Here is a 12613-nt window from a genome sequence, read left to right as displayed (position 1 = left end):
TATCGACTGACCTTCAGGTGGGGAAATTCTGCAGTTATTTGTACTCTCCAGACAACTCCGCTGTTACTTTTGCCCCTAGCCATTTCTGAGGACTGGACAAGACACAAGATGGAGGCAGAGGACAAAATGGAGGAACTTTGGTTCTTCATTCCCCTTGTTCTAGTAACTATAGTGAACTCAATCATGGGTTCCTGACAGTTAACTCGTAAGTATCTTCAGTCCTGAGGGGTCTGTGGGTGTGTGATCTCTGGACCATAAGTTATATTGTCTTTCATGAATTTCACTAGCCGGTTAAGAATGCAAGGCCAAAAAGTAACAAAAGCAGAATTACGAGGGATCCCATAGAGTAGAGATGAAAGTGGTCAACCGAGGGAACTATTAAACCAGGTTTCAAACCAACCCTGGCCTTGCTTTCTCTTTTCCAGTCCTTCTCTAACTCTAGCCATGTTGTCTTTGATTATTCCTGAATGATCAGTGAGGAAATAACATTTTTTCTCGTAGAACTGCACAGAGCTCACCCTGCTGTAAGAATAGAAGATCTAATCCCCTCTTGTTCTGCAAGACTACCTCCGCCATGGAGGATATGGACTCCTCTGGGTGGGAGATGGATTTTTCTATTCATCCCTTCTTCCTGCCCTGAGTTCTCGGCTCTATAAGCACAATGGAGTTTTCAATCAGTCCCCAGTGCAGTGGCTATTCCCTGGCTTACCTGTGATATGAAGTCTGGGCCATTTCAGACCCAATCATGGATGGGAAGCTGTATCTTCAATTAATTTCTTTGCTAGCATATTGGCCATCTCATGTTTGGTTGGATACGCCTCAGTCCACCCAGAGAAGGTGTCTATGAATACTAACAAATACTTATATTCAATTTTTCCAGGTTTGATTTCAGTAAAACACACTTCCCAATTCATACCTGGTCGAGTCTCCCTCTGTCCAGCACCAGGATTGGAGGGCATTGGTCAGTTGGCAGGCACAACACTGGGACACAATTCCTTCAATAGCTTTAATGTCATTCTGCATTTTAACTTTGGCCCGACGTAGTAGGTCCTGCATTCTGGGTGTCCCCAAATGTGAGGACTGTAAATCTTTTTGAGTATGTCATGTTCTAGTTTCCTTGGCAGGATGACAGACCCATCAGCTGTTTTCCACCAGACTTCTAGGTTGGCTTATGGTTGAGCCATAAGCAAGGTCCACGCCAGATCTTAGTTGGGAATCTGGGGTAAGTTCCTTGCCCCCAGGTCTATTAAGGCTGGTGTAACTCTGGGGGCCATTGCTGTCTCTTTGGCAGTCCTATCAGCCAGGTTATTTCCCTTCTGCGTGGGCCCTGAGCCTCTCTGATGTCCAGGGCTGTGAATAATAGTCAACGTTGAGGGTTCCCAAAGGGCCTATAGGAGATCCAGGATCTCCTGCTTATTCTTGATTGTCTTTCCTTCAGTTGTCAGGAGGCCTCTCTCCTTATACATTGTCCCATGGATATGAGCAGTGGCAAAGGCATATCTGCAGTCTTTTCCCAGTCTTAGAGCTCTAGTGAGAGCTATCAACTCTGCCCTTTGTGCAGATGTTCCCGTTGGTAGGGGTTCTACCCTTACAACTTCCATAGTCATTGTAATGATCTGTCCTATCCCTTTAAAAGACAAGCCCTGCCCACTCCCTTTTCAGTCCACTGAGGCAGGCAGATCTTCCTTCCTGTTTGTAGCCTGAGTCTCTTCCTTTTCTGTCTCTCCCTCAAGAGGCAACTTCTGCCTCACTCCATTCTTTCCCCCCTTTTTCCCCTTCCCCTACTTCTATTTCTCTCTCTCTCTCTCTCTCTCTCTCTCTCTCTCTCTCTCTCTCTCTCTTTCTCTCTCTTCTCTTCTCCCCTTCTCCCCTTCCCCTCCATAACCACTAAATAAATACCCAACCTCACTCTGCATGGCATGCCTATCCATCTGTCTCTTGCCCACCACTGCCGCATGCTCATGCATCATGCATCTGTCTCTCCTCATGGTCTTGTGTGCCATCCCTACCTGGGACTGACTGCTCTTGGAGGACCCCTTGCCTGCTACCTGCTGCCACTTCCAGAACCTGCAGTGTTTCTGCTGCTGCAGCCACTCGGGGATCCACAGCATTTTAACTTTTACTAGTACAGTTGTGACTGTTGCCCCCTTGTACCTTTGTCCGTTTAGCACGTAACTGCTTCTGTCTGTGAACCAGATGTCTTCCACGTCCAGCAGTGGGGTATCCTTCAGGTCCAGTCTGATGCAATGCGCTTGTGCCCATATCCCAGAACAATCATGCGATGGAGCCTTGAGGTCAGGGTCAGGTAGCAACGGGGCTGGGTTGAAAGTTGTTGGGTCTTGGAATGTAATCTGGGCTGGATTAGGGACTAAAGCTGACAGTGGGTCATCTGGGTGCTGCTCAGCCACCAGCCTGGCAGCTGCTTAAGAATCCCCTCTAGGGCTGGAGAGATGGCTCAGCGGTTAAGAGCACTGACTCTTCTTCCAGAGGTCCTGAGTTCAATTCCCAGCAACCACATGGTGGCTTACAACCATCTGTAATGAGATCTGGTGCCCTATTCTGGGGTGTAGGTACACATGCAGGCAGAATACTGCATACAAATAAATCGCTAAAACATCGGGGTGGCAATACTCAAATTCTGTCCCAGAGTTAGCTTGTCAGTATCTTTTGCCAGTAGGGCTACAGCTGCTATAATGCGGGGACAGGGAGGCCACAGGGCTACCACAAGGTCTAACTTTTCAGACAGGCAGGCCACTGGGCACTCCCATGTTCCTACTGTCTGAATGAGCACTCCTTTTGCTTGGACAGGTAGGTCACCAGGCACTCCCACGGTCCCACTGTCTGAGGAGCACTCCTTTTGCTATTCCTGTGTGTTCATCCACGAACAGGTAGAACGGCTTATACATCTGGGAGTCCAAGTGCCTGAGCCTCCAGGAGCTTCTGTTTCAGAGTGTCAAATGCCTTCTGCCTTTCCTCAGTCCAGGTGAAGTCACCCTTGGTGGCTTCATACAGAGGTTTAACTATTTCAACATAAGATGGAGGCAGAGGACAAAATGGAGGAACTTTGGTCCTCCAGCCACAAATTAACATAATTGGCAAAGCCATGGCCAGAGTGATCTCTGGGTCCCAATAGACCAGGCCCAACCACAATAGCCCAATGGGGATGAGAAGGGATCTACTCACTGTCACCACAACACCAAACAGCAGGTCTGTCTATCTTTAAGGCGCTGACAGACATTTTAGGATTATATAGGTGAAAGACAAAAGTGGGACCAATGGGCTGATGAAATGGCTCAGCAGATAAAGGCACTTGCTTCCAGACCTGACAACCTGAGTCTAACTCACATAGAGGTGAAAAAAAAAAAGAGAAACAACTCTCACAAATTATCCTCTGATCGCCACATGCAGTAGCATGCATGTGGATATGCACGTAAACACACATACACAAATACACATACACACACATACACACAAATACAAGTCTTATAAAAGTTCTAACATAAAATTCTCTAAGACTTCTATCCCTTTAGATATCATAAAAGCTTCCTGTAGACTATTAGTTTGCAGCTAAAAACCTAAAATATCACAGATGTCTTCATTTTAAACATAAAAAGAATGTGGTACAGAAAATAAAAGCGCTCATATCTGGGTCATTTTTGGATGTGCAATTGCTGGTTGGTTTTTTTTTTTTTTTTTTTTTTTCTGTATCCTTGGTGCTTCCTTCCCCGGCACCACATGACATCAGAACAGCACATGCTTATCCTCCCATCTCTTCTAGGCTCACACCTCGTACAGTCATGTAAGCGGCTCACACCTGCTCCCTTGGCCAATATAAAGGAAGACTCGTGACCTGAGAGTATTTAGTTAGTCTAAGCAGAATCTCCTGCCGAAATGGAAGCCTTGTTTTAAGAGATTCGTTCTCCTAAAGTAGTGTATTCAGGAATGTTTGCTTTAAACCAAGACAGACTCCTGAGGTCACCAATGCCAGCTACACATTCACACCAGGGGTAAGGATTTGTTGAAAAATGAAACACGGGTAGTCTGACCATTGCTGAATTGCAAATCTAGGAGCGGTCTGGAAGCCTTAGTCTTCCATTTCCTTAACAAACTCCAAGGAGCTTGTTTTTCATTTGCTCAATAAATATTTTAGTCCAAAGTGGTATTTCCTCTATTTTACTTCTAAACTGGATTTTAGCTATCTCTGCTTCCACTCCATTATCTATACTATTAAATACAAATAACAGAGACCACTGTTTGGGCTCAGTTTCTGCATAAACCTAGCTGAAAATCAAAATGGAGCCACTTGTGCTAAAGGACCCACCCCCTGCTGAGGTGAAGCTGTTTACCTGGTCTTCCTGGGAATGAGGATGGTGAGCTCCATCAGCATAGCAGTCAATGTTCCTGGTTCTAATCCTGCCATAAAAGGAGGAGTCTGAAATAACTTGTTCTTTATTTTCCTATTATTTTGTCTCCCCACTTTACAAAGGAAAGTTGATTTAAAATGCCAGACTGGGGTCTGGAGAGATGGCTCAACAGTTAAGAGCACTGACTGATCTCCCAGAGGACCCAAGTTCAATTTTCAGCACAACATGGCAGCTCACAACTGTCTGTAACTCCAGTTCTAAGTGACCTGACACCCTCATACAGGCATACATGCAGGCAAAACACCAATGCATATAAAAATAAAATTGTAATTAAAAAAATGCCTGACCGGGGCTGAAGATGTAGCTCAGAGGTAGAATGCTTCCCTGGAATGATCCCCATTTCTGTCCTTTCTAAAAACAATCTCCTTCTATTTGGACCAACAGAACACTTGCTACAAATTCTAGAATTGAAAAAAAAAAACTAGTTTACATGGCTCAACTAAATTTTTGTACTAATTACCCTTCGATAATACCTGCTATAAAACTTGCCAACTTGACCATTCAATAAATGTCTGTATAGAACATTTAGAGTCTAGAACACAATGATGAATAGGGTCTGAAAGTCCAGCCTGACCTTAATAAACTGGGACACAAGAGCAAACATCACAAATAACGTCCACATTTTTACTTTACTCCTGGAATTTACTACATTCGTGATCTACATCAATCAACTGGACAAGCAAATGATTAAGAACTCTCAATTTTTGTTGTGGTATTTTAGCCCTCTTTTTTCCTTCTTTAAAGAGGTTTACTTTATTTGTCTGTGCATCTGTGCCAGTGTGTTTGTGTGTGCATCCGTGTCAGTGTGTTTGTGCTTATGTATGTGGGGGTATATGCATCAGTGTGAGTGTTTGTGCTGTGTGTGTGTGTCTGTGTTGGTTGAGTGTTTGTGCTTGTGTCTGTATGAATGCATATATCTGTATCTATGTGAATGCTTGTGCTGTGTGTATGGGTGTGTGCATCTGTGTCAGTGTGTTTGTGCTGTGGGTATGTCTGTGCCTGATAGCCTCATCTATCACACTCCACCTGCTCCTTTGAGGCAAGATCTCTCCTTGGAACTTGGGCTTGTGTTTTCTCAGCTAAGCTGAAACAATTGAAGAGCCAGCAATCATATTGTCTCTGTGCCCTTGGGGCTAAGATTGGCTTTTGAATGGTAAATTGTGCTTTCCCAGTCATTGCGTCAGAGGTCCAGGTCCTTTTCCTATTTGGGGGTGTCCTGCCAAAGATGCAGCCATGCCAGGCCCTCAACCCAACACCAGGACAAAGACCTGTCTTTATCACTTGGGAATCCCTTCTTCAGAAGATGTTCTATTCAAGGGAATATCCCATAAACCTTCTTCTTGACCTAAAGCTTACCACAATGGACGCATTGCATTAGACTTCAGGTCCTGGCATAGACTTGTGAAATGGGCACCTGCAATTCGAAGCCAGATCCCAAATGCCCTTGGGCTGCCTTTTAGACACCATACATCCTGAATGCCTGACTTCTCTGGGCACGAAGGCCTAGCAATATGTCCTTGACAATTGGACACAATGACCACCCTCTGTGACCTTGAAAATTTTTGTCTGCGTGGGTCCAAGTGGCCAGAACTCCTGTGTGCCAATGGTTTCTGAGTACTGCATTCCTGCCCTTCCCTGGAGACAGTGGCCCTTCCTCCCCTCCCCCCACCAACTCTGCTTACCCACCCCCTCCTACTGAGCCACACATTCCATTCAGTGGCCAATACTCCTCAAGTTTTTTCCCCCATCCACCCCCTCGGGGCCAATACCTTCCTCTCCTCCCCTTCCTCTGCCTATTGCTCCTCTCTACCCTTCCATGCCACAACCCACACCCTGTCCCCTTCTACACATTGGCCTAATTCCCCCCTGAATCCTCCCCAGTCTCTTCTCATACGCAGTCTCACCAGACGCCTGACTTCCTCTGCCCTCTCTGAGAGGTAGCTGGAGCCGATGGAATTGTTCTAGTCCACACTCCTTTCTCCCCTCAGGATCTCTCACAGATAGAAAAGTGGTTGTGTTCCTTCTCTAATAATCCTTCTATTTATATCAAAAAATTTTTGTTGCCTGTCCCAGGCCCACAATTTGACTGGCATGACCTATGACCTCTATGTCATCCAGGCCTCCACTCTCACTCCCAAGAAGCAGCAGCAAGACAGAGTGCAGACCAGACCCACCTAGTGGACAGTACAGTCCCTGTGGGGGACGTGGCCATGCCAGCTACATTCTGGGACTACATACATATTAGGCCTATCAATCAGGTCAGAGTGGGCACAGAGGAGCGACCTTATGGTCCTCTGTCTCCTTAAAGGTATGGAAATGGTCTCAAACAAAGTTTTTAATTTTGATAAGCTCCAAGAAATTACACAGCTAGCTGGTAAAAACCTGGCATTTTTTCTAAATTGATTACAAGAGACCATGGTTCAGTATACTCGACTTGACGCAATCTCCCCAGCAGGAGCCATGGTCCTCGCCACCCATTTCATTTCTCAGTCAACTCCAGATATTAGAAATTTAAAAAGCTGAGGAAGGTCCCCAAACTCCCATACAGTAGTTGGTAAAAATAGCCTTTAAAGTTTTCAATGCCCGAGAAGAGGCAGCCGAGCCCTCCCCACAGACAAGACTCAAGAGAAGACTATGTTCCAAGTCCAGGCCTTAGCAGCTGCTCTGAGGCCACCAGGACCCCAACAAGGGGTAAAAGGGATGTCGACCAGGAAGTTCCATCCATCCAGAGCTCAGCCCAAGTCAACTCCACCAGGAGTCTGTTTCAAATGCAGCCAAGAGGGCCACTAGTCATGATCTTGCCCTGACCTTCAGCTGCCAACAAGGCGGTGCCCTGTCTGCTGACAGCCTGGACACTGGAAGTCAGAATGCCCACAAGCAGGTTTGGTCCTCTGTGCCATGCCATGGAGCTTCTCAGCCTGGCAGACTGACACGGCCCAGCCTTGGTGACTCCCATTACCCTCTCCAAGCGCAGGTAAGTCCTCTGACGTTTTTATGGAGCTGCTAACTCTGATTTAAAATCACACTTGGGTCCTACAATATTCTCACCAATTTCTGTCATGGGGTAGACAAGACCCTTTCCTTTTGACTCGGGACCCTGTCTCTTCCCTGCATTCTTGCAGGACGATTCTTCTCACTCTTTTATAGTCATAACTGCCCACTCTGCTCTCCCTGGGGAACAGAGTGCAATGGATTAACTAAAAATGCCACGGATCCCTGAGTAGCTGCAGTTGAATCTGTAGGTGCTTTTGGTAAGATTGCCATTTTTACTATGTTAATTCTGCCTACCCAAGATCATGGGAGATCTTTCTACTTTCTGGTGTTTTCTTCAATTTCTCTCTTCAAAGATTTAAAGTTCTTCCATACAAGTCTTCCACTTGCTTGGTCAGAGTTACTCCAAGATATTTTTTGCTATTTGTGGCTACTATGAAGTATGTTGATGCTCTGATTTCTTCCCCAGCCCTTTTATCATCTGTGTACAGGAGGGCAACTGATTTTTTTTTTTGAGTTAATTTTGTATCCTGCTACATTGCTGAAAGTATTTATGAGTTGTAGAAGTTCCTTGGTAGAATTTTTGGGATTATGTAAACTATCATATCATCAGCAAACAGTGAGACTTTGACTTCTTCTTTTCCATTTGTAACCCCTTGATCTCCTTTTGGTGTCGTATTGCTCTAGCTAGAACCTCAAGAACTATATTAAATAGATATGGAGAGAGTGGACAACCTTGTCTTGTTTCTGATTTCAGTGGAATCGCTGGCAGTTTCTCTCCATTTAGTTTGATGTTGCCTGTTGGCTTGCTGTATATTGCCTTAATTATGTTTAGGTATGTTCCTTGTATCCCTGCTCTCTCCAAGAACTTTATCATGAAGGGGTGTTGTATTTTCTCAAATGCTTTTTCGACATCTAATGAGATGATTATGAGTTTTTTTATTTTTCAGCTTGTTTATATGGTGGATTACATTGACAGATTTTTGTATGTTGAACCATGCCTGCATCTGTGGGATGAAGCCGACTTGATCATGGTGGATGATGGTTCTGATGTGTTCTTGGATTCGATTTTCCAGTATTTTATTTAGTATTTTTGCATCAATGTTCATGAGTGAGATTGGTCTGTAATTCTCTTTCTTAGTAATGTCTTTCTGTGGTTTGGGTATCAGAGTAATTGTAGTCTCATAAAAAGAATTTGGCAATGTTCCTTCTGTTTCTATTGTATGGAATAATTTGAGGAGTATTGGTATTAGTTCTTCCTTGAAAATCTTGTAGAATTCTGAGCTGAAATCTGGTCCTGGATTTTTTTAGTTTGGGAGACTTTTGATAACTGTTTCTATTTCTTCAGCAGTTATAGGTCTGTTTAATTTGTTTATCTGGTCTTAATTTAATTTAGTTGTCCATTTCCTTTAAGTTTTCCAATTTTGTGGAGTATAGGTTTTTGAAATATGACCTGATGATTCTCTGTATTTCCTCTATGTCTGTTCTTATATTCCCCTTTTCATTTCTGATTTTGTTAGTTTGGATAAAGGTTTGTCTATTTTGTTGATTTTTCTCAAAGAACCTGCTCTTCCTCTCATTGATTTTTTGTGTTGCTTTCTTTGTTTCTATCTTGTTGATTTCAGCTCTCACTTTGATTATTTCCTGCCATCTAGTTCTCTTAGGTGAGTTTGCTTCTTTTTGTTCTAAAGTTTTCAAATGTTCTGTCAGTTCACTAGTGTGGGATTTTTCTAGCTTCTTTATGTAGGCATTAAGTGCTATGAAGTTGCCTCTTAACACTGCTTTCATTGTGTCCCAGAAATCTGGGTATGTTGTGTGGTCATTTTCTTTGAATTTTAGGAAGTCTTTAATTTCTCCATTTCTTTCTTGACCCATTGATGATTTATGTGAGCATTGTTTAATTTCCATGTGTTTGTGGGTTTTCTGGAATTAGCATTGCTGTTGACTTCTAGTTTTATACCATGGTGATCTGATATGGTACATTGGGTTTTTCCAAATTTTTTGTATTTGTTGAGGTTTGTTTTGTTACCGAGAATGCGGTCAATTTTTGGGAAAGTTCCATGAGGTGTTAAGAAGAAGGTATATTCTTTTCTGTTTGGATGGAATATTCTATAGATGTCTATTAGGTCCATTTGAGTCATAAAATCTGTTAGTTCTCTTATTTCTCTGTTCATTTTTTGTCTAACTGACCTGTCCAGTGGTGAGAGGGGAGTGTTGAAGTCTCCCACTATTAGTGTGTGGGGTTTAATGTATGTTTTAAGCTGTAGAGGTGTTTCTTTGACATATGAGGATGTTCTTGTATTTGGGGCAAAGATGTTCAGTGTTGAAATTTCCTCTTGATGGACTTTTCTTGTGACTAATATGAAATGACCTTCTTTGCCTCTTTTGACTGATTTAAGCTTGAAGTCTATTTTATTAGATATTAGAATAGCTACACCTGCTTGTTTCTTAGGTCCATTTGATGGTATATTTTTTCCCCAACCCTTAACTCTGAGACAATGTCTGTTTTTGATGTTGAGATGTGTTTCTTGTATGCAGAAGAAGGATGGATTCTGTTTTCGTATCCAATCTGTTAGTCTGTGCCTTTTTATAGGTGAGTTGAGTCCATTTACATTAAGGGATATTAATGACCAGTGGTTGCTATCTCCTGTCAATTTAGTTTTCATCGTTGGTGTTTTTTTTTTTTCTTCTTTGGATTTTGCTGTAATGAGATCATCAATTGTCTGTGTTTTTGTTGGTGTACCCATCTTCCTTGGGTTGGAGTTTCCCTTCTAGTATTTTGTGTAGGGCTGAGTTTGTGTCTAGGTATTGGTGAAATCTAGATTTGCCATGGAATATCTTGTTTTGTCCTTCTATGGTGATTGACAGTTTTGCTGGATATAGTAGTCTGGGCTGGCATCCGTGATCTCTTAATGTCTGTATAATGCTTGACCGTGACCTTCTGGCTTTCATTGTCTCCACTGAGAAGTCAGGTGTAATTCTGATAGGTCTACCTTTATATGTTACTTGGACTTTTTCCTTTGCAGCTCTTAATATTCCTTCTTTCCTCTGTATATTTATTGTTTAGATTATTATGTGGCGAGAGGACTTTTTTTTGGATCCAGTCTATTTGGTGTTCTATAAGCTTCTTGTATCTTCATAGGCATATCTTTCTTTAGGTAAGGAAAGTTTTCTTCTATGATTTTGTTAAATAAATTTTCTGTGCCTTTGAGTTGAACTTCTCCTTTTTCTATACGATTATTCTAAGATTTGTCCTTTTCATGATGTCCTATATTTCCTGGATATTTTGGGTTAAGCTTTTAGAGTTAATGTTTTCTTTAACTGATGAGTCTGTTTCCTTTATTGTATCTTCAGCGCTTGAGATTCTCTCTTCCATCTTTTGTATTCTGCTGTCCATGCTTGTGTTTGTGGTTTCTGATCTTTTTCTCATGATTTCTGTTTCTATAATTCCTTCAGCTTGTGTTTTCTTTATTGTTTCTATTTGTTTTCAGTTCCTGAATAGTTTCTTTTATATGTTTGATTTCTTTTTCTTGGTTTTCTTTAAGTGAATTGCTGATATCTTCCAATTTTTTCTTTGTCTTTTCCTCAATTTTCTTTAAGGGAATTTCTCATTTCATCTTTAAGGATTTCAAACATTCTCTTGAAGTTATTTTTTAGGTCGTTTTCTTCTGGTTCATTCATATTTGGTTGTTCAGGTCTTGCTTTTGTAAGGTCTTTTAGGTTTTACTGGTATTGTTTTGCTCTTTGTGGTGTATCCCTTTTCTACTCATCTTTTCCTCTTATAGGTGTGGTTGGGGCTGTCTGATATTCTGTTGAATAATCTTCTAGGTGCCAATGAATCCAAAGCTCAGATAATGTTCCTCATGGTATAGTCAGTGTCACAGTTCTGGTTACCCCTTTGGTTATTCTGCGTTCCTGGAGATAGATAGCTCAGCCCTCCTGTGCTTTGGTCTGCTCCCTTGGAGTTTGCTGTCTTAGGCCTACTTTGGCCTAGGCTGCTGGCTTTGCCCTGTTTTTGTAAATCCTGGTCTGGATCCCCTTCTGCAGAAGTCCCTGGCTCGGAGTTGAGCCTGTTCTGGTGGAGATCACTGACTCTGGATCTGGTCGCTGGCTCAGTCCTGATCTGCCAGTGTCCTGGGACTGGGGTGGCTTCCAGGACTGGATTTGCTCCTGGCTTCTGCTCTCAGTAGTGCCTGTTAGCTCTCTGTCCTAGGTAGCTGGTTCTGTCCCGCTCCAGTTCTGGTGGACTAAATTAACTTTTTTTTACGGATATTACAGATTTTTAACCAAAGAAAGTTCATATAAATAGTTTAAGATAATTAAATGAAACCAATAATCCCTTTACCTATTCTGCTTTTTTCTTTTCTCACTGTTTCAACTCTTGACCCAGATAGAGATTTTGTGTGTGTGTGTGTGTGTGTGTTTTAATTAAATAAGCTTTTATTTTCCAGACAGAGATTTTAAAAGCATGTCTGAGTCTGGGAAAGGAAGAACCATTACCTAATTTTAGAGCCAGGTTTTCAATAAACTAGAACAGCCAGGTGTGATGGTATATGCCTTTAATCCCAACACTTAGAGTCAGAAGTAGGTGAGTTCAAGGCCAGCCTGTTCTACAGAGCAAGTTCCAGAACAGCCAGGGCTGTTACAGAGAAACCCTATGGTGGAGCATACAGGAGGAGCTAGGACAGCATTAAAGCGCTGTGATATTGTGCATACCCGACTGACATTTCAATCCCTATTACATCAGCTTCAGTGGCCAGAAAGGCCAGAGGTAAATTTTGAGCCCTAGCAGTAGGAGAAACAGTCTAGTAAGTTCACACATTCAAAACCAGTCAAAGAGACAGACCAGGCAAAGAGTGCTGTAGAAATCACACCACCACCAGGCAGTGGTGGCGCACGCCTTTAAACCCAGCACTCAGGAGGGAGAGGCAGGCAGATCTCTGTGAGTTTGAGGTCAGCCTGTTCTACAAGACCTAGTTCCAGGACGGCTAAGGCCCTGTCTCGGGGGTGGGGGGGGGGGAACAAAAAACAAAAAAACAAAGCAAAGCAACAACATCCACCCCCCCCCCAAAACATAGAAATCACACCATACAACAGATTTCACAAGATTTATTGTGTATGTGGGGGATGTGGAATGAAAGGCCATCTAGGAGTGGGGACAAGAGAGAGACAGACAGAGCCAGAGAGCAAGAGTTATG

Source organism: Alexandromys fortis, unplaced genomic scaffold, assembly GCF_014885135.2.
Source record: "Alexandromys fortis isolate MF-2015 unplaced genomic scaffold, M_Fortis_MF-2015_v1.1 scaffold_238, whole genome shotgun sequence".
In the NCBI taxonomy this organism is placed as follows: domain Eukaryota; kingdom Metazoa; phylum Chordata; class Mammalia; order Rodentia; family Cricetidae; genus Alexandromys; species Alexandromys fortis.
Note: the sequence above shows the minus strand (reverse complement) of the source record.